Source organism: Prosopis cineraria, unplaced genomic scaffold (genome assembly GCF_029017545.1).
Source record: "Prosopis cineraria cultivar Desert tree isolate PC_DT_omini unplaced genomic scaffold, ASM2901754v1 PC14, whole genome shotgun sequence".
In the NCBI taxonomy this organism is placed as follows: domain Eukaryota; kingdom Viridiplantae; phylum Streptophyta; class Magnoliopsida; order Fabales; family Fabaceae; genus Prosopis; species Prosopis cineraria.
In genome coordinates, this window is record NW_026555345.1 from 20,783,839 (window position 1) to 20,808,396 (window position 24,558).

A 24,558-nucleotide genomic window follows, 5' to 3' on the forward strand; every position below is an offset into this window, starting at 1 on the left:
TTAAAATAAATTATAAATTTAAAAATGTTATGACAATAAATAAAATATAAGAGATTGAGATGAGAGAAATGAACAAGACAAGAAAGAATCAGGAGAGGAAATAGAGAGTGATTCTCATTTATATACAACAAGCTTCCAATCACTTGGTACATGCCTCATATTTATAGGACACAAGTCTTTAAATTCTATTGCAAGAGTAACATGCAAAGAATTAATCTACATAATTGTAGAATGTATAACATATGTATTAATCATGAAAACTCTCAAGAGGCCATTCATGTGGTAGGTTATCTATCTTTAATTAGAGAATGCCAAAGGATAACTTGAAAAGTTATATACATCTACAATTATATTACAATATTTAATTTATAACACTCCCCATTGGATGTCTATAAACCAATAATGTGTCTTATTAAAACTTTATTAGGAAAACTCAATGGAACAAAAACCTATTAAAGGAAAAAAAAAACAATATATAATGAAGTTGCATCATTGAAAACCTTATTAAGAAAACTCCATGGAACAAAACCTTGTTTAAGAAAAAAAGTATAGCATGTACTTTAGTCCCCCCATAATGATATCACTTCTTGTTGTTACATCTCAATAGAGAATACTAATTTTTCAAATGTGATTGTTGCATATGCATTTTCATCATACATATTCTTCTAATATATCTTCTAGATATGTTGAATTATCAATATATACTTTGTCATATTTATTGTGGAGATCATGAAAGAAAAGTTATTCTAAAAATCACCATGATATATCCTATACCTGTGTATTCAATTTGTTTACTAACAAAATGATCTCATGTAATGGTTTCATAAAACTATACAAAACCTTTATTTCAATACCCATTCATATACCTCCATGAATTTAATTTTGCTTACAAGATTATAACAAATGCAACATTAGCACAATATGTAAATATTATTGCAGAATATATGGTATTTATGTACCATTAAATTCGGTATGTTATAGACAAAATTATCCTAAAAATATCATGATTTTGAAATTATCTAGATGTTTAATAATTCAATGTTAAAATTATGCATGTATTTTTTCACGCATATTCGCTGAGTTAATTATTTAGACTCTGATTATTTAAATCCACATAACAAATGATTGTTTTGGTTATGCTTCTAGTATTTTATATTTTCTTATCCTTCAAGGATTCTCATGTAAATTTCACTATTTAGTGAATGATAAATGATAATTTTATATATTTTTATCCTTTTAATTTAGACTTTTAAATATTTATTTGAGGCTAATTGAGTTTAATTAGATATTATTTGATTTTATTAGCCAATATTCAGTTTTGGAATTTCAACTAACTAAATCTTTGATTTTAAAATATAAATGATGTCTTTAATATTTTTGCACAGGTGCTATTTAATTTTATTTTATTTGTGCAGATTTTTTAGATTCAATTGGAAGATATTGATAGAGAATATTTTGGATAAGAAGAATCTGGGCATGCTTGGAAATCAAATCAAGAATTAAATCTTTAAAATTTTGTTTAAATTTACTTTGGGTATTTTAGTGTAGTTTTTAATTAGGATTATTTAGGATAATTTTATCATTTTAATAAATTATTAGATTTTATTTTCTTTTGGAAGAGACGCACAGGACGCCTCATCCTTTTTTATCTATAAATGCACGCACAGAAGATGCAAATGGGGATATACATAGATCATGACTTGATGACTTTACGAAGAAGCAGGGACACCGCGTCTTTTGTTCTGTTCTTCAACTGCTGAGGCGATAATTTCTCAATTTCTCATTTTATATTGTTTGATTTTTAGTTCTATGGAGAGCTAAATTTTTGGTGTGATCAATCACAAACCATGATCCTAAATTTTAATCAGAGTCTTTAATATTCAGGGAAGATTTTATTTTAGCTTTATTCCAATTTTCTCTTCTTCTCTCTACCTCTAAATTTTATGCTTTAATTACTATTACTGATTAGAGTAGCTTTATTGCATAATTTTTGAGTTATAAATTTTATCTGAGGTTTTACTTGCTATAATCGATTGATATAGCATTGTAAGAGTAATTTGGCTTGGCTTAGGTGATTATCCATGCTTTGTTTCTGGTATGGCTAACATAGAACAGTTGTTAGGTTGTGGGTTAAAGGAGATCTCAATTAATCTATAACTTAATCTCTTGTTTAATTCTTGAATGTTAATTTGAGAAATATATAAAAAAAATTAGAATAATAAAGGTAAATAAAATTGATTTGTTTGGTGGACGAGGAAGATTAAGTTTAGGTGATTGGGTTGTGATTGATTGCGCTGCTTGTGCTTGATAATTTTCTCAGTTGAATTTTCGTTTTTTATCTAATTTTAATTTAGATTTTTTAATTAATTTCATCATAAAAAACCCCCCATCATTTACCTTTTCATAACCATAATTCAAATAGTTGCTCTATTGACTCTTAGGGAGACGACCTAGGTTGCGCTTTACTGCAAAATTAGTTTTTATTAATTTTGGAGCTATTCGATAGTAGTGTCAAAATTTTGGCGCCGTTGCTGGGGAGTCAAAAGTGTTAACTTTTTGAGTTTGGTTATTAGTTTTTTTTTTTCTTTCTCATTTTTTTATTTTCTCGTATTTTTTATTTTTTTTTAAGATTTATTATTTTCTTTTTCTTTACTTGTTTTAGGTGTTTTTCATTGTTTTTTTTTGGTTTATTAGTGCATGACAAGGTCTTTTCAAGATAAATTAATTGATTTGAACTCTGAGATTGAGAGAACTTGTCGTACTAACCGTAAAAATCAAAAGCACCGTAAAATTAAGGATAGTGTGATCTCTGAAATTTTGTCTGAATTAATTGATAGCATTATTAGTGATTCTAAATCTGACTTAGACTCTACAGTTAAGTTGGAAAATATGGCTGAAAATAATAATGGTAATAGGACAATTAAAGAATTGGCTACTCCTAATGCACACTATCAAAATTTGTGCATTCAATATCCTAATTTAGATGCAAATGCTAGTTTTGAATTGAAATCTGGTTTAGTACATTTGCTACCTAAATTTCATGGTCTTGCAGGAGAGGACCTGAATAGGCACTTGAAGGAATTTCATATTGTGTGCTCCACCATGAAGCCTCAAGGAGTTTCAGAAGAGCAAATCAAATTGAGGGCTTTTCCTTTTTCATTGGATGGAGTGGCAAAAGATTGGTTGTATTACTTGCAACCAGGTGCCATTACATCTTGGGATCAAATGACATAGTTATTCTTGGAAAAATTTTTCCCTGCCTCTCGCACAGCAGCAATAAAAAAAGATATTTGTGGGATTCGTCAGATGACTGGGGAGACATTTCATGAATATTGGGAGAGATTTAAGAAATTATGTGCCAGCTGCCCTCACCATCAAATACCTGATCAACAGCTGGTTCAACATTTTTATGAAGGTCTCTTACCAACAGATAGGTGGTTTGTCGATGCCGCAGCTGGTGGTGCTTTGGTAGAACTTACTCCAACTGATGCCATGAATCTCATTTCTAAGATGGCACAAAATTCTCAACAATTTGGGACGCGAGCTAACCAAGCAGTCAAAAAGGTGAATGAGATTCAAACACCACAATATGATCCTAAATTTGAGAACAAGATGGAGGAGCTCTCTAGCATGGTTCGGCACATTGCCTTAACACAATAAAAATTAATGAATTCATCAGCAGTGCCAACTTTTCCACAGGCATATCCCTCACAGACGTGTGCACAACCTCAATTTTATAATCCTCAACAAGCTACCACATCTTTGCTTTAGTTGGGCCTCTATGTGGCATCTGTTTTTTGGCCACACACACTACTGATCAATGCCCACAGTTGGATGATAGAGTTGAGAATTGTGCTGGGATTTTTCCAACTAGACCTATGCAACAGGGCTAAAAATATGATCCTTTTTCTAACACTTATAATCCTGGGTGGAGAGATCACCCTAATTTCAAATATGGAGGAAGTCAACAACACCAATATAATGCTACAAGTCAAAATTCACAGCCTATGCAAGCAATGAGGCAATCTACTCCTATTCAAGGGTCTAAAAATGATGGACCAAGTCTGGAAGAATTAATGAAGCAAATGGCAACTAACAACATTCAATTTCAACAACGCACTGAGACAGTAATCCAAAAATTGGAGAATCAAATCGGGCAATTTTCTACCTCCATTAATGAATTGAAGAGTCAAGGTTCTAGAAAGTTGCCGTCTCAAACAATTGTAAATCCTAATTGCAGTAATGTTAGTGCCATCACTCTTAGAAGTGGAAAAGAGCTTCCAGAGCCCTCCATAACATCTATCAAGAATAAGTCGGCTGCAGCAACACAAGTCACACTTGAGGAGTCTAATAAAGAAAAGGAACCAAGGAAGATCCTTCCATTTCCAAATAGGGACACTCAAAGCAAGAAGTTAAAGGAAGCTGAATTGGAGAAAGAAGTGCTTGATGTTTTCAAGAAGGTTGAAGTCAATATCCCCTTTTGGAGGCAGTAAAGCAAATTCCTAAATATGCAAAGTTCTTGAAAGACCTATGCACGAATAAGAGAAGATTTAAAGCTAATGAGAAGGTCAATCTAGGAAGAAGTGTATCAGCTTTATTTCATGGAGGAATGCAGTGCCAACCCCCTATGCCCTTAAAATGCAAAGACCCAGGGAGTTTTACTATACCCTGTACTATAGGAAATTTAGAATTTTCTAATGCTTTGATTGATCTTGGTGCAGCAATAAATGTTATGCCCAAGTCTCTATTTTCTTCTTTACAGGGTTGTGAGATGAAGCCAGCCAGGATTATTGTGCAATTAGCAGACAGGAGACTTGCCTATCCTAATGGTATGCTTGAAGACATTCTAGTTAAGGTAAAGGATTTAGTCTTTCCTGCTGATTTTTATATTTTGGATATGGGTAAAGATGATAGTCATGGGCCACCACCACTGATTTTGGGTAGGCCATTTCTTAAGACAGCTAATACTATCATTAATGTTAAAGATAGTACTCTTTCCATGGAATTTGCAGGACGTGTTGTTCAATTTAATCTTTTAGAGGCTATGAAACATCCTATAGAGGATCATTCTGTTATTAATGTGAGCATGCTTGATATGTTAATTGATGATACATATGATGAGCTTTACAATGAGATGGTTTCTAGTTCTCTTGAGATTGTTGATTTAGATAGCAATACACATTGTTCTGACTCTATTATTTATGAAGATTCTTCTGACTGTTCTGGTTCTGATGATATTGTTGAGTTATTCAAATCCATGCATGATATTGGCATTGAAACTTCTAGTGACTCTGATATGATTGCTTCTGACTCTGAAAGAACTATGGACTTTGCTAGAAACTCTATGTCATGTAATTCCATTAATAATGATAATTCTAGTATTCTAGAACAAGATACTGCTGCTTCTTTTGATGTAATGCAGGTTTGTGGAGTTGCTAAACTCACTATTGACAAGCTAGTACCCTCTATTCAGCAGCCACCTATACTTGAATTGAAAGATCTACCAGAACATTTGAAATATGCATTCTTAGATGAAGGTAAGAAATTACCGATTATTATAGCAAGGGATTCTAATCCTAGTCAAGAGGCAAAATTGTTAGAGGTACTGAGAAAGCACAAGAAAGCTATAGGATGGACACTAGCTGACATTCCAGGCATCAGTCCAGATATATGCATGCATAGGATCTTGATGGAAGACAGTGTAAAGCCATGTAGGCAACCTCAAAGGAGGCTTAACCCACTTATCCTTGACGTGGTCAAAAAGAGGTAACAAAACTTCTTTCTGCAGGTATCATTTACCCTATTTCTGACAGCCAGTGGGTGAGTCCAGTACAGGTAGTGCCAAAGAAGAGCGGGATCACAGTTGTAAAGAATGAAAAGAACGAGTTGATTCCTATGAGAGTGCAAAATAGCTGGAGGATGTGCATCGACTACAGGAAGCTAAATGATGCAACCAGGAAGGATCACTTCCCTTTACCTTTTATTGATCAAATGCTAGAGAAATTAGCAGGCAAATCTCACTACTGTTTTCTAGATGGTTTTTCAGGTTATTCCAGATTTGCATAGCTCCAGAGGACCAAGAGAAGACAACATTCACATGTCCGTTTGGCACATTTGCTTATAGGAGGATGCCATTTGGATTATGCAATGCCCCAGCCACATTCCAGAGATGCATGATGAGTATTTTTGCAGATTTGCTAGACTATTGCATAGAGGTTTTTATGGATGATTTTACTGTATATGGAGATTCATTTGATGAGTGTCTAGTAAATTTAGATAAAGTACTTGAGCGATGTATTGAGAAAAATCTTGTATTAAACTTTGAAAAGTGTCATTTCATGGTTAGACAAGGTATTGTATTGGGTCATGTTGTTTCTGAGAGGGGGATAGAAGTTGATAAGGCTAAGGTAGATGTGATTACTTCTTTACCTTATCCTACTAGTGTTAGAGAGGTCCGTTCTTTCCTTGGACATGCAGGATTTTACAGGAGGTTTATACAGGATTTTAGCAAGATAGCCTTACCACTCTCAAGATTGCTGCAGAAAGATGTGGATTTCAAATTTGATAAAGCTTGTGAGCAAGCATTTGATGAGTTAAAGAAGAGATTGACCACTCCACCAATCATTCAACCACCAAATTGGGATTTACCTTTTGAATTATTATGTGATGCTTCTAATTATGCTCTTGGTGCAGTGCTTTCACAAAGAGTTGATAAGAAATCACATGTCATAGCTTATGCTTCCAGAACTTTAGATGCAGCCCAAGCCAACTATACTACCACTGAAAAGGAGCTTTTAGCTATTGTTTTTGCATTAGATAAGTTTAGATCATATCTTTTGAATGCAAAAGTTGTTGTGTTTTTGATCATGCAGCATTAAAGTATCTCTTAAGGAAGCCAAATGCAAAGCCACGATTAGTCAGATGGATGCTCTTGCTACAGGAGTTTAACTTAGAGATAAAGGATAAGAGTGGAGCTGAGAATTCTGTCGCAGACCATTTGAGTCGCATTGAATCTCCTATGGTTCCTTCTATTCCTATTGATGATAATTTTCCTGATGAATGCTTATATGCTATGCATGATGTTACTCCTTGGTATGCTGACTTAGTTAATTACTTAGTTGCCTCTGCATTGCCTGTGCATTTAAAGAAACATCAATTAGATAAGTTCAAGAGGGAAGCTAGATATTACATATGGGATGATCCATACCTTTGGCGCATATGTAGTGACCAGATTATTAGGAGATGTATTCCTGACATTGAGTTTGAATCCATATTGCATTTTTGTCACACACTTGCTTGTGGAGGACACTTTGGTCCACAACGCACTGCTAGAAAGGTTCTTGATTCTGGATTGTACTGGCCTACTCTATTTCGTGATGCATATACATTTTGTAAGCATTGTGCTAGATGTCAGCATACAGGAAATATCTCCCGTAGAAATGAGATGCCTCAACAACCTTTACTTTTCTGTGAAATATTTGATGTATGGGGTATTGATTTCATGGGACCTTTTCCTGTTTCATTTGGATTTGCTTACATTTTACTAGCTGTGGATTATGTTTCTAAGTGGGTGGAAGCTAAAGCCACCAGAACTGATGACTCTGTTGCTGTTGTAGATTTTGTTAGATCACATATCTTTTGCAGGTTTGGTATTCCAAAGGCCATTATCAGTGACCAAGGGACCCATTTTCGTAATCGGAGCATGCAGAGTTTATTGGGTAAGTATGGGGTCGTGCATAAGATGGCTACCCCTTATCACCCCCAAACTAATGGGCAAGCTGAAGTCTCTAATCGAGAGATAAAGCAGATTCTTGAAAAACAGTGCAACCTAATAGGAAAGACTGGAGTAAGAGACTTGATGATGCATTGTGGGCATATAGAACTGCCTACAAGACTCCAATCGGAATGTCTCCTTATCGGCTTGTTTTTGGGAAAGCTTGTCACTTACCTGTGGAGATTGAGCATAAAGCTTATTGGGCAGTAAAGCAGTGCAACATGGATTTAACTAAAGCAGGAGCCCAAAGAAAATATCAATTGCAAGAGCTTGAAGAATTTCGCTTGGAAGCATATGAAAATTCAAGAATCTACAAGGAAAAGACCAAGTTAATGCATGATAAGCTGATAGTTAGAAAAGAGTTCAAGGTGGGACAAAAAGTGTTGCTCTATAATGCCAGATTGAAACTTATGCCAGGAAAACTTCGTTCTAGATGGGAAGGTCCTTTTATAGTTACTAAAGTGTTTTCTTATGGTGGAGTAGAGATTATGGCAGAATCTACTGGAGCAAAGTTTAAAGTTAACGGGCATCGGTTAAAGCATTTTTATGATGGATTTGAGACACACATTGTGGAGGAGTCTTCCCTCCAAGATAACACTTAATCGATCAGGTTGTATCATTCCTCTTCACTTTTAATTTACATTTTCCTATACATCTTTCGAACTATGTTCTACATTGAGGACATTGTAGATTTTAAGTGTGGGGGGAGGTTTTTTTGCTGTTTCTAATTTTTTTTTCTTGTTTTCATTTTTGTTATTTTTGTGTTCTTGTTTTCAAAATAAAAAATAAAAAAAATAATTTGTGCGAAGTTGCAAATTTAAGACAATTTTAGTTTGGATACATTTGAGCATGATAAATAATTGATCTTATATTTAAAATTTAAGTTAAGTGGCAATGAATTTGGTTTCATTGAATTAATGTGATAGTCTTTAGCTTGTGAGAATTTGGGCCTAATATTATCCTCTTCTTGTGTGTATTCTCCTATCACTACTCTCACTCTAGAACTTGTCTTGATTCTTAGTTGGGACTATAATTGTATATGCTTTGCATGAAGATGATTTAGGCATTCTTTTTTAGCCTACTTAACCAAATAGCCATCCCATGCAATTTATCCCTTGTTAGCCCCTTTGAGCCTAAACCTTTTCTTTAAAATCTTAGCCAATTGAAAACATAACCTATAAAAATATTTTCCTTTCATTCTTCTCACCCCACTTTAGGTGATGAAAAGTGTATTATAATATTTGTTGGAATGAAAGAATATGCTTGAAGAGAGATTTGGGTTATTTTGGAAAAAAAAACAAGAGAGAAAAAAAAAAAGAAAAGGAAGAAAGGAAGAAAAGAAAAGAAAAGAAAAGAAAGAGCATAAAAGTTAGAACACAACAAAAATAAATAAATAAAAAGGTGCATGAAGCAAAGGAAAACAAAACAAAAAGAGAAAAATAAACCCAAATCAATTTATTTTGTTTCTTTCATTCTATATATTTCGTTTCAAATATGCTTTTCATTATCCTAAAGTCTATTAGCCTTCATTTTCCTATTTCTATACCATACCTTTACCTAAGCCCCATTACAACCTAAACTAAAGTCCTATTGATTCTTGCATTGCATATGACATAGATAGTGAAGACCTAGATGATAAACAAGCCTATGGTAGTGAGGTTTTAATAGGGGAACTTGAGTGAAACACTTACCTATATACATTTGAGAGTTGAGAGTTAAACACTTGACCTTTGAGAGGGGCTATTGCTTAATTTATTCTCACCAAATGAAATTGCCATGATACTTGTTATTTTAGATATAAGAGATATTGATTAGAGTGTTAAAATGTTGGAGAGCTATGATTGTTTCTTATACTTTGTTGCTTGCACATTTCTTTTCTTAAATTTTGAGATTTAAGTTTTGCCCAGGAGTGCAAAAGTCTAAGTGTGGGGGAATTGATAAATGATAATTTTATATATTTTTATCCTTTTAATTTAGACTTTTAAATATTTATTTGAGGCTAATTGAGTTTAATTAGATATTATTTGATTTTATTAGCCAATATTCAGTTTTGGAATTTCAACTAACTAAATCTTTGATTTTAAAATATAAATGATGTCTTTAATATTTTTGCACAGGTGCTATTTAATTTTATTTTATTTGTGCAGATTTTTTAGATTCAATTTGGAAGATATTGATAGAGAATATTTTGGATAAGAAGAATCTGGGCATGTTTGGAGATCAAATCAAGAACTAAATCTTTAAAATTTTATTTAAATTTACTTTGGGTATTTTAGTGTAGTTTTTAATTAAGATTATTTAGGATAATTTTATCATTTTAATAAATTATTAGATTTTATTTTCTTTTGGAAGAGACGTACAGGATGCCTCATCCTTTTTTATCTATAAATGCACGCACAGAAGATGCAAATGGGGATATACATAGATCATGACTTGATGACTTTACGAAGAAGCAGGGACACCGCGTCTTTTGTTCTGTTCTTCAACTGCTGAGGCAATAATTCTCAATTTCTCATTTTATATTGTTTGATTTTTAGTTCTATGGAGAGCTAAATTTTTGGTGTGATCAATCACAAACCATGATCCTAAATTTTAATCAGAGTCTTTAATATTCAGGGAAGATTTTATTTTAGCTTTATTCCAATTTTCTCTTCTTCTCTCTACCTCTAAATTTTATGCTTTAATTACTATTACTGATTAGAGTAGCTTTATTGCATAATTTTTGAGTTATAAATTTTATCTGAGGTTTTACTTGCTATAATCGATTGATATAGCATTGTAAGAGTAATTTGGCTTGGCTTGGGTGATTATCTATGCTTTGTTTCTGGTATGGCTAACATAGAACAGTTGTTAGGTTGTGGGTTAAAGGAGATCTCAATTAATCTATAACTTAATCTCTTGTTTAATTCTTGAATGTTAATTTGAGAAATATATAAAAAAAATTAGAATAATAAAGGTAAATAAAATTGATTTGTTTGGTGGACAAGGAAGATTAAGTTTAGGTGATTGGATTGTGATTGATTGCGCTGCTTGTGCTTGATAATTTTCTCAGTTGAATTTTCATTATTTATCTAATTTTAATTTAGATTTTTTTAATTAATTTCATCATAAAAAACCCCCATCATTTACCTTTTCATAACCATAATTCAAATAGTTGCTCTATTGACTCTTAGGGAGACGACCTAGGTTGCGCTTTACTACAAAATTTAGTTTTTATTAATTTTGGAGCTATTCGATAGTAGTGTCAGTGAATCATATGCATATGCTATGTAATAGATGCATCATATTTCAATTTCATATAATGTCAGACTAATGATATATACAAATATCCACCACAAGATAACATTCCTAGTCAAGTCATGATCATTATTAGACCATTGTGAAAGTCCTAATTTTCACATAATTGTTTATATATCTCATAATAATTTTACACATCAAATGTTTGCATTACAGATTCATGACTTTTCATATATTTAAAATAAATATAATTTTACCAAATTGCATCATTTTTCCTTTTCTTTTCCATTGGCCAATCATGTTTCTATCTACTTTTTATACCATATTTGTGTATAAGATCCTCATTTAATCACGTGATATTGTCATCAAAATTATTATTGAAAACTTTATATTTTTAGTTCCATTTTTCCAATCGTGACATAAATTTTTAAAATCTTTTTATTGCTTTTAGGTACCTAAACCTCTTTTAGGGTTTTCATAATTAGTTATATCTTGACCCACTTATAGAGTGTTTGCCTCTTGAGTATGATTTTTTTAATTATATGCTCCATTTTTAATATATTTTTATTTGAAATAAATTAACTTTTTATGCTTTAGGCATGTCTCATTTCCCTTTATATTCATTAGAGCACTTTAGCTAGAATATGAGATTTAATAGTTCTCATTTTAGTCAGTAATTGCATTTGAAAAATATTTTATAAATACATTTGATGAACTTCTAGTTCATATTGAGAGGATATAAATAAAATAATGATAATATATTTCATATATTTTCTTTTTCAACTAGTCATTCCTCCCCTTCAAGTTGGGAAAACTTGATCAATTGAAGATCAACTTATCATGTAGAATAAGTCTCCCAATTCCATTTCTTTCTTTTAGGGGAAAAAAAATTCTTTTGTTTCATTTAGAAACAACAAGAAGGATTTTTTCACCCAACATTTATTCTCAACTTTCTCCAACTATCTATCTAGCGTGGTGGAATGATAATAAGAATAATCATTGTACATTCAAATTGGATAAATATCTTATTTCTGACCAAGTTAGTGGGAGAATTTTGTTGGCTTAAAATGTATAAGCTGCAATATGTAAGATCAAATATGTCAATATTAAAATAGAAAGATTGTTTTCATAAGTATCAATCTAGCTTCTTATGGAGGCTTTAATAAATAATTTTATTACATCATTATATAAAATAGGATTTTCAACTATTTTCTGACAAGTATATTGTTGCAAAGCTTGATATATAAATTCAATGGATTTTTCAATAGAAATTGTTTGAATTTCATACTCTAAAAATAGTCCACTCACTACAATGCTTTGTTCAAACAATCTTGTAAACTCAAGTTTGCAAGTTAGAAATAATCATATATGTAATTATTTTATAGATGCATCTATCAAATTTATCAAATACTTGTATGGTTCTCATGCTATTTGAATGGGCCCATATATATAAATTTGATGTATTTTCAGAAATGTGAAGATTCATTTCACATTATAACTAGTAATTTCTCATCATCAACTCTTTGAGAAACAAGTAGCATATATTAATGATATAATTACATTGTGCACGCGCGTGTGCGCGTGCTATTGGTGAAGAATCTTTTGGTTCTTCAACAAATATCAATATATATTCTCAATAATTTTTTACATCATATATATGATCCAAAATAATCAAACAAGTTATGCTAACAATATATTTGTCAAGATAAATAAACTTCTAGTTTAATTTATTGTAACATTTTTAACCAGCAGTAAAATTTAAATTTTTCATGATCTGTGATTGATTTACTATCTCAATATGACATCAATTGGAGATATTTATTGTGCTTTGGAAGGAAATATATTAATATATAAGTGAAACTTCATCCAACATTAACACACACTTGTATTATATTCCAACAGTCTCACTCTCAGGTGTGAGTTACTCAGATATACCTCTCTTATTTTCATCTTTCTCAAATTAAATTTGAATACGCGCACACGCAGACACAAACTATATCTATTGTGCTTTCCAATTCACGAATCATCATGAATTTTAATCAATTGAACTATCATCCTCAAACACCTAGTGAAGCAAAGATCTAATATAACGATATGGAGTTATACTTTTCATTATCAACAATTTTTTGTCATAGAAAAATATCTTCATTTGTTCTTGAGAAACTACCATGTATTGATTGCTAATATACATACATATGCACATTAAGTATATATTCTCATTACTCACCAATAACATATTCAATTTAATTTACTTTTTATGTATATTCAAAGTATTAATATGGAATATTTCAATTTTTTTCATCACATATGTTCTCAAAAATTCCCTTATTGAAAATATAATCAATATTCATTTTATATATATTTTGTAGCGCTCCAAAACCTATTTCTTGAATTAATACAGAAATTCAAATGAGCTTGAAAAAAATCCATAAAGATTAAAATAAATATATGTAAAGGTTAAAGTTCAAATAATTTACAATTAATTTATGGCATGTAGATATTAAAATGAAAAGAAAAAAAATTGAGAAGAATGTAAAAAATTAAAAAAAATCTAACATAAACATTACAACATGAAATAATTATTACACTCTTGAATTTAACTTGCAATATACATATATATAGCTTCAAAATATCACAAAAATAATTTCACGCCCGTCAACATCAACTATCAACTACTCATAATAAATTTTCTCATCAAAATTAAACTATTTCTCATTCTCCTTATTCAAATGTGATACAAATAGATAATTTTTTTCAAGTATCACAAAAAAGAAGTTTAATTGCAATATATATGTATACTATCATTGTAATTTTTTTAAAATACAAAATCGGAATATGTCTTCTAAGATGCTTTAAAATTCTTTGACAAACATTATTAAGGACAATGATACATAATGTCAAAGCTTCCATAATCCCACATAACAATGGCTAGAAAATAAAGACTAGAAATCTCAAATAACAATTTAAAAGCAAAGCACAAGAGTCTGATCAACCGAGATAAGTAAAAGTTAATTATCAAATTTCCAATGGTATCACGACAGATGTATAAAATTCATACAAGTAATATTTAATTTCTATATTTTTAAATTTATAAATTAATTGACATAATATATTAATATCATGATAGACCATTAATTGCCTTTTTTTGTCAATTTATTTCATACCACTCCTGGTATTTTCTTCAATATCTTATAATTCTTTAACCACTTTGGCATTTACCTTGAATAAAATTGATACTCATTTGCTTAAATGGCTTCTAGCAATATTGTAACCATTGCTTAAATGACAAAATATCATTATTTTAACATGCATCGCAAAATATTGTTGCTTTTAATTCTCAATTTGGACATCAGCTATACATGATGTGATCATAACAAAGTAAACACTTTAATTAGTCTTCAGAACTATTATTTTTCAATGACATGATTTTCTATAAGCTATCGGTCTTTATGACTGTAGCAAAATATTCTCCAATGCTCTATCAAAGCCTTTTGTGCCATGAAATTTTTGAATCATTAGCTTTCAAGACTATATTATTTGTAGCAATAATTCTTTTCATAATATTTATTAAAACCATAAAGTAATCTTTTACAAAAGATCGTTATTAAAAGTGATGTGATTTCTGGTCATCTAATCACAAGATCAAGAGTATATGGCTGTAAACCATTCAATAGTGTGAATTTAAAATATCAATAAATGTCAGATTAATTATCACAAATATATAAAAATAAAAATTGAACTTTTAAATAATAAAATATAAAATATAAGAACGACACAAAATAAGAAAAAAAAAATAAGATAAATTCATTACACTTCAATATGAATCTCCAATTAGCAGCGAATACGTAAGTTCATACCTTTTTCGAAATTGCATGGCCATCATTTCTTCTAAACGAATTTGCAAATTTTGACCACTCCATTTAGACAAGCCATCTCTATACTCGAACAAAAATTAATAAACATCAATAAAAAAAATGTTAGATGTGGCAAAGCATTCAAGGGAGGGGGGTGAATTGGGTGTTTGAAGAAATTTTAATTCTTTTAAAAGTTTTTAGAAAAATTGTGTTCAAAGAAAAGTTTAAGCAAATTGAGTTCTAAACTTTGTATGTAAGAATGTTCAAGTTATTTTTATAAGCTCAATGTGTGTAAGAGAGTCTAGAAATAATCTTTAAGTGCAAGTTTGAGTAAGACATGTAAATATATCAAATATTATTTTGAACATTAAAATATAGCATAAACTAAGGTTACTGAAAATATAAAAAGTTAAGGGAAGAGAGATTGCAAATAATGATTTATCCTGATTTAGCTCCTCTTCTTGAGCCTACATCCAGTTCTCAAGCAATTATTTGAGATTTCTTCACTATAACACAAGCTTGAGAGTGTGGTTGCTATCTCAGTACATTCACAAGTTTAATTTAGACACTTGTGAGTCTTTATAATAACTCACTTTACGAGTAAGCTTTTTCTAAGAGAACAACATCTCTTGATTTCAAGAACAATTTCTCCCTCATCTTTACAAAGATTTTGAGTATGTAAATTGCTTACTCGAAACTCTCTCTAAAAGTAAGGATGAGTATAATGAAGTTCTAATACTCAACAGATAAAGATATCGATAATATTAGTTTAAGAACAATGATTTTTATATAATAAGAGTTATATGATCATGAATTTCATAGTTCAATGATTTTTGAGGTTAAGCTCTTTTCAAGGTCAATTTAGAGTATTAAATTTATAGCCTATGGAGTGAAATAAGTGTTAGAGATATCAAATGACCGTTTAGAGACGTTTCATAGTGATTATAGCCATTGGTGTAATTTCTTATGAGTGTCCAGTGCTAATTCACACATGTTTTGGAGGTTTCATATGTATAGATGCAATATTATGCGAGTGACCTACTAAATCATGCAAAAAAATGCATGTTGTAGAACCCAAAAGACAAATTAAACAAGAGAGCAAGGATAAAATTAAAAGTTTATTTTATTTTTAAACTAAATCCTTCTAGAAGAATTATTTTTATCCTTAATATAAGACATTTGGTGGGATATTTATTATTTTTTAATATTATTCCTATTTAAACTCGTTAACAATGAGAAAAAATTTAATACAAATTTTAAAAAAACATTTATATAAGGATAAAATTAAAAGTTTATTTTATTTTTAGACAAGTTTAATGACTTCACTAACTTTTATTGGTTCCAAAGAAAGTGTTTTGGTCCTATATATAAAATATCGCAGTGATTATTATGTTAGTCGTTACCCTTTGATTCTTATTAAATGCTTGTGAGGTTATTAAATGTTAGAATATTTTACTTTAAAAGTATATATATTTAATAGTAATGAAGTTAAAAATATGTTGAATATTTAGACAGAACTACTAAGGTTTAAATTTTTTTATTTTAATAAAATATATTAAAAAATAAATAATTTATAAATAGAATAGAAGAGAATGTGAAAGGGTGTACGTGTGTTATATATTATGAATTCATTACGTGCGTTACATAATTCGTTGGAGCTATATCTTTTAGCATTATATTGTAGATATCTGGCCAGCACTAACATTATTTATTTATTTATTGCCGAAAAAGTCATCTACCTCGATCATTGGCTTTATAATTTTCAATGGCAATTTTCCTCCATCTTCCAGCTGAATCTTCGAAGTCTGTTCCCACCATGTTCAATAATAATAATAATAATAATAATAATAAAATTACTCCCTCCGTCTCGAATTATAAGATACTTTTAGACAAAATATCACATATCAATAAACCTTATTAAATACATTTAGTAATCTTATCTTTTCAAAATAAAAATATAAACTTTCAAAAATATTCATCATTTAATATATTAAAAAGAAAATGGACGAAAATTAATTATAAAGATATAAAGAATAATATTGAAATTGATGTATTCACTGAAATCTTAATTTACTTAAAGTGTCTTGTATTTGGGGATAAAAAATTCTTTTAAAAATGTTTTATAATTTAGGATGGAGGTAATAATATTTTTTTTTATTTTTTTTACTTTCCACGTGTGACTGATCTATGCGCGCACGCACACACGCACCAGTACAATTTTATATTTGAGTTAGATGAGTGAGATACTACCTTTAATTATTTCTTTCCATCTAAGGTAGGTTTTTTGAAGGAAAAGTCAAATATATTCAGACTAAAAGAAACGCGCACAATAAAAGTCACAAACTTACGCTATTACATAGAACCCAAGGAGAAAAGCTGCATCTGAGGTAGGCTTATTTGCTATTACACACAATAAATTAAAGTCAAGTTCCCATTGCTACGATTTCAAATGTGCAACATCTTAATGGATTATTATAGGAGATTTAGGAGTACTTATGTGCATAACTTGGATTGAATTGATTTTGAATAACAAAATAGCTTAAAATTATTTTAAATTGCCAAAAAAATTAAATCACAATTGATTTAGTAAGTTTAGTAATTTAGTTACCAATTCAATTATAGTTGATTTTATTTGATTCTATTAAAATTGAATTAGACCATATCAATGAACAAATATTTGTTTTTCCTTTTTGTGATGATTAAATAATGTATTGAGCTAATAAGGTATAATGTCCTTAAACATATTGTTGGTCAACAACATTATATGCTTAAGAGTTTTCTCTCCAATATCCCATCATAATTATAAACGTCTAAGTAAATATTTTTAAAAAGATAAATATATAAAATACAACACCACAGATGCTCATATCATATTTATGATTTATATTAATTAGCTTGTTAAAAATCAAAGACACACGCTGATAAAAAAAGTAAGTAACATATTTTACGAAACTTATATATAAAGCTAAAGTGCATCTTTAATTCTTTAACTTTATATAATATTTTATTTTAATATTTTAATTTTATAAAATATATTTTTAATTTTTTAATTTTAATATCGTTAATTTTATACAATAATTATTGAATGTTTATAATATTAAGAGATCAAACTAAAATTTTATATAAAATTAAAGGATAAAACAAAAAACTTAGCCTGCATGTAAATTGGTTGAATTTTCGGCTAAGAGAAGTTCCTCGTAATTATTAATTAGTGACCGCACGGGTACAATACAAGCATCCCCCTCCAAGACAAGTATACAATGCATGACAGAGGAAGGTAATAGAAAGTATTCTAAAGAATTATCCGCAGGATATTATATTATATTATATTATATTATATATTAAAATAATTACTCCTTTCCTTTTATTGTATTTGTTTATTTTAGGAAAAACATTATTTCATATTTTCATGTCATTTTAGACTTTCATAACAAAATTTAAAGATAACTTTCTTATTTACTGTTATATATTTTACTATATTCCTTGTATTGTTTAATGATAAAAATAAATGAAGGGAAAATTTGATAAGAATATATTACTTATATATATACATATAAGTAATATATTCTTATCAAATTTTCCATATATATGATTTTTTTAATCTCTATGTACTCTCTTTATCCTATTTTGTAAGATATCTTTGTACGAGATTTGATGTTTTAAAATATAAAATTTTTAAAAAATAAAGTTTCATTAAATATTATTATTTCAATACAATTTTTCATCATTTCACTTCCTAAATAAATTTGTTCCCTCTCTTGTACTATAGAGAGACTTTTATAAAATTTTTAAAAAAATTTTTAAATTGTATTTAATAAATTTCATTGTACATATAATTTTCTTAAAAAATATTTTATAAATTCAGAAAGAATAATAAATATAATGAAACATATGAAGTAATAAACTTACGGTTTTTAAAAATTTTATCCCTCGCATTACCTTTTCCAATGAGAAAAGGAGATAGACATACCCACACATATATGCCAAACATTAACACTTGGATTCAAATCTAGGACTTTTTTCAAAAGAAAAAAGTAGTAACTAGAAAAATTAACGTAGACAAATAAGAAACCTGTAGAACATGGGCACATCATAACTTTTTGACTTTAGTATAGGATGCTTTTTAGGGAAGGTTTTATTTTTTATTTTTTATTTTTTGGTCAGGCTTTCTAGGGAAGGTTGATTCTGAGGGCACCGTCGGACAATTGAAAGAAGAAAAGCCTATTTAAATAACTACTATAGTCAATTTTAGGAGTAAAAATAATGGTTTTATAAAAATATATTTAAATACTTCTATTTTATATTAAAATCAATCATGAATCTAAAACTTGTTATAAAAGTAAATAAAATATAAGAGATTGAGATGAGAGAAATGAACAAGACAAAAAAGAATTAGGGAGGAAATAGAGAGTGATTCTCATTCACAACAAGGTTCCAATCACTTAGCACATGCCTCATTTATAGGTCACAAATCTTTAAATTCTCTTGAAAGAATAACATACAAAGAATTAATTTACGTAATTGTAGAATGTATAACATGTGTTAATCACATAAACTCCCAATAGGCCATTCATGTGTGGTAGGAAACCCACAATTAGAAAACCCAAACCCACGTGTCAGCATATTATGAAACCACATTAACTCTATATTTTTCTCCCGTGATGACAAATGGACGCAGGATAAATAATTTCTCAATGATAAATTATTATTTATTGCTTGAAAATATAATCCATGCATTTAATGTGTGAAGATGCAGTGAATTAATTTCGTGATTTAATTCTTTAATTTATGAAAAGTACCATCATGGAATAAATTTGTGAGGAAATTTAATTCTTGAATCATTTTATTTTGATTAATAATCTATATATATATATATATATAATTAGGACTCCCAAGCAAACATATTAGAACATTAACAAGCCACCTCAACTCCACCTTTCTCTCCTATAGTAAGACATGGATATCCAGGTTAAATATTGTTGTGCATTCACTTTACCATATCATGATTATAAATTACTCACATTATGCAGTAACATTATTTATAACTTGTGGGGTTGATTTTAATCTAACCAATTTTAATTGTAATATTTTATTTTTGTTCAAATCAATCTCAATATTGGCTCTCATCCATTTAATACATTTACATTATTTAGAGCATTGTACTATGCTGGTGCTTTTTTAAAAAATTGTGCATAGTTCCATTGCCCTTTTTTTAAACAATGGATGTTTCTCTAGCTAGAAGCAACACTAATATCATTTATTTAATGCATATTATTTTTTGTTTATAATTTTAATATATGTTGATGCGTTTTTTAAATAGCTTCAAGTGTGTGTATGAAATTATATATGTTTTGTGAGTTTTAATAATTACTTAAAAATATTTGATAATGAAAAACTTATATGACACTTTTATGATTGTACTTCCTCTATTTTAAATTATAAGACACTTCATGGTAAAATCACATATATCAATAAAATTCATTAGATATATTTTACAATCTTACATTTTCAAAATAAAAATATAAACTTTCAATTATGAATCTAAAACTACAGTTATTTCAAAAACTACGCTATTACTTGCTTTTCAATTCATATTTTTAATTATACTTTTCTAAAAAATTTTTCAAAAATCATATAAATTATTTTACAAATCATATTTTTTGGTACGTAATTAATTTTGACATGTATAGAGGTATTTGAATATTTTAAAGAAAACCATGATTTTGGATTTAGAATTGATTTTAATATGTAACAAGAGTGATTGGATATATTTTTATAAAACCATGGTTTTTTTCTCAAAAATTGATTTCAAATATTATCCAAACAGTCAAGATATATTTCTAAATTAATTATCAAGCCAAAATATGATTTGTGAAATAATCTATATGATTTTTGGATAATTTTTTAAAAAAGTATAACTGAAAATATGAATTAAAAAGCAAGTAATAATAGCTCATGAGATAACCATGGTTTTGAGTTCATGATTAATTTTGGCAAGTATAGAGTGTTTGTATATTTTTTAAAAAAACTATAGTTTTAGGTTTATAATTGATTTTGACATGTAAAATGGGTGTTTGGATATATTTTGTTTAAAAAATATAATTTTGGATTCATAATTGATTTTAACATATAACAAGGGTGTTTGGATATATTTTTAAAATATATTAAAATATCCCTATTACATGTTAAAATTAATTATGAATTCAAAACCATATTTTTCAAAAAAAAAAAATCCAAACACTCATTATACATGCCAAAATCAATTGTGAACCCAAAACCATGGTTTTTTTTTTTCAATATTCAAACACCCCCATGCATGCCAAAATCAATTATGAACCCAAAAATATGGTTATCTTATAATATACTATTCCTTGCTTTTCAATTCATATTTTTAGTTATACTTTTTTAGAAATTTATCCAAAAATTATATAAATTAGTTTACAGATTATATTTTTTAGTTCATGATTGATTTTGACATGTATAAGGGTGTTTGAATATTTTTAAGAAAATCATAGTTTTGAGTTCATAATTAATTTAGCGTGTGTAATAGGTGTTTGGATATTTTTAGAAAAATATGATTTTGGATTTATAATTAATTTTAACATGTGCCATGAATGTTTGGATATATTTTCACAAAATCATAGTTTTGATCTCAAAAATTGATTCCAAATGTTATCCAAGTAGGCACTAACCCTTTTTAACTAGAAAATTTTTGTATGGATCCAATGCACAATATTATCCATACTATATCTAATAAAAGTTTAACAATTTAAGCAAATAAAATTTTATGTGTCTTTATCTTTATAATATAATGCCTCTTTAATTTCTTATCTTTTCTCTCTACTATCAATGGCAGAAGTAATTTATATTTACAGTCATCTGAATGTCATGTTTTTATTGACTAGAATATGGATGACGTGATATACTGAGTTCAGCTAGAATTTCTTTTATAATTTTATTTTACATTTGGAAATTCTATGAATTTAATTTTTATCACAAATTATGTATTTTATCTCCAATTCCCCAAAAAAGTAGTATGGATTAATTATTCTAATTGTAATAAGGTAAAATCTAATTGTAATGAAAATAAGGAAACCCATTAATCTCAGATTACCAATTTGAAGTAAACAATGTAAGGGTTATATATGTATATGGTTTAAACTTTAAACACTCAATTAATTTCGGTAGGTCTATTAATGAAAAGGAACTTACAACTCTAATTACATGCTGCACAGGGCAGTACATATACACTTTTTTAAGGGTTAAGGTGCAAAAAAACCCACCAAGTGGACAACCATGAGTATCCAATAATTTAAAGTTATAGAAAATGAGTAAAAATATCCATAATATTATCAAAGTTAGCACAAAAGGGATCAAACCATTAATTTGTCCTAATGCTATCAGTTTTTAGTGTTAAATGTTGATTGTGCTTGCCATATGTCAATTTTTATTGATGTGGATTAAAAAGAGGGCAAAAATACCTATGAAGTGATTGACCAAGAAGATCCAATAGCCTAAAGTTAGAAAAAAAAGGCAAAAATACTTATAATGTTACCAAAGTAAATGCAAAAGTGATCAATCTATCAAATTTCTTAAATGTTGACCATTTAGCTAACACTTAAGCAAAAGATGACTATTTTTTATTGATTTTTGAGTGAAATTCTACAGAAGTTGATTAGTCATCGTATGAATACACTAGTGCAAAATTTATCTTTTACAGGGGACTTTTAACATTGGTTCAAACGCACCTTTTATTGCAAGTAGAGGCGATGGCATTTTTATAATATTTACTGCCAATATAAGGCTTTTAACATCAGTTAAAAATTTAACTGCTGCAGAAAAACTTTTAACACCATGTATAATTTAACCCAGTGTCAAAAAATTTTAAAATTTGAATAAAATAAAATTTTAAACTTTCAACATTGAGTGATAGTTAACCTGCTGTTAAAAGATACCTTTCAATAGTGGATAACATCTCACCCGCTGTTGAAAGTTAATAAATAAATATAAAAAATAAAATATTCACTTTCAACAATGGGTACCATGCACCCGCTGTTGAAAATGAAAGTGAAAATTTAAAAAAAAAATATCATATTCAATAACTAGTATGTGGCACCCGCTTTTGAAAGTTAAATTTAATAAAAAAAATTAAAATTTTTTACTTTCAATAGTGGGTGCCACGTTGCTGTTGAAAGTGAAAGTGAAAATAAAAAAAATAAAAAATTATCATGTTAAAAGTGAACTTTTAATAGTAGTTAAGACAATAATTATTGTTCAAAGTCTCCCTTTTTAAAAAAAATTCAACGAGCAACTTTCAATAGCAGATATAGACCTACTGCTGAAAGTTTATTTTTAATAGCCGTTGTTCAACTGCTGTTAAAAGTCACATACTTTTAACATCTCCTGAAACAACAACGGAAATAGAACCGCTGTTAAAAATATTTTTTATCCGTTATTAAAAACTTATTTTGTAATAGTAATACCATGTGGGAAAATGTCATTTTGATAGAACAACAAGTTAAATCACTTGCTTCTTTACAGTAGTGGCAGAAGTTAATTGAGGATTTCAAACCTCATCATGAGCAAAATTGTTTAAGATTGTGCCAATGTTTTTAAGGTAGATGGTGCAAGAGATGTGCGTAGTCACGAAAGTGTTACGAGCAGAGACAACTTCCTTTATGAAGTGCTTGTGTTCTTTACAGTGAACTACAGCCTCTTCGTTGTCAATCTTTAATTGTATGTAAGCTATGTTAAATCTTAGGTTTTACATACAAGGAAAATGAGTAGGGAGGGAGGGAAGAAGGAGGTTGGATAAGTGGAGATGAAAAGAAACCATGTGGCAAGTATTTTGACGGATTGGTCATTATTGTTACTATTAAAGTAATATTATGAGTACTCATAAGATGACTCATCAACCTCCATAGAATGTCACCTAGGAATTTTTTTTGTCCATGTCATCTAAAAAATGATCAACTTCTGTTTAGGTGTTAGCTAAATGATCAACATTTAAGGGATTTGATGGATTGATCACTTTTGCACTAACTTTGGTAATGTTATGGGTAGTTTTTATTATCTTTCTCACTTTAGGTTACTGAATGCTTCTTGTCAACTACTTCGTAGGTATTTTTGCTCCTTTTTTAGTCTACATCAGTAAAGATTAACACATGATAAACACAGTAAGTGACATTGTTAGCAATTACCACTGGAAATTAATGGTGTATGGGCAAGTTAATGGTTTGGTCACTTTTACACCACTTTGGTAATGTTATGAGTATTTTTGCCCCATTTTATCACTTTAGGCTACTGAATACTCCTAACTAACCACTTGAGAGTAATTTTTGCACCTTAAACCTTATTTTGAATTAAATAAGTTTTCTGCATCATGTAAAATTCAAAAAAAAAAAAAGAACTCTTATAAATTTTATATTTACATTATATACCAAAATTAATGTTGATATATTGATTGATAAGAGTAATAATATTGATATTGATTCTGTTGAATGGAAACTATAACGATTCGATCCACCATTTCCCTAGACAATGACAGAACTAACAAATGATCGAGATTTTTTTCAATTCTTTATTGCACTTTTCTCATAAAGAAATAACATATGAATATTTTTTAAAAAAAAAAACGTATCTTGGTTAGAGTAATCACGGGAGGGTTATCATATGTTCTCTTTTAATTCAGTT

The 24,558-nt window shown here is 29.0% G+C and overlaps 1 non-coding gene across 1 annotated transcript; it reads right to left on the reverse strand.

The window, feature by feature from the left end:
- Positions 1-3,273: 3,273 nt before the first annotated feature.
- On the reverse strand, positions 3,274-3,380 carry LOC129294021 (small nucleolar RNA R71). Its single transcript, XR_008589263.1, has one exon. It is a non-coding gene; the product is annotated as a small nucleolar RNA R71 (small nucleolar RNA).
- Positions 3,381-24,558: the final 21,178 nt, after the last annotated feature.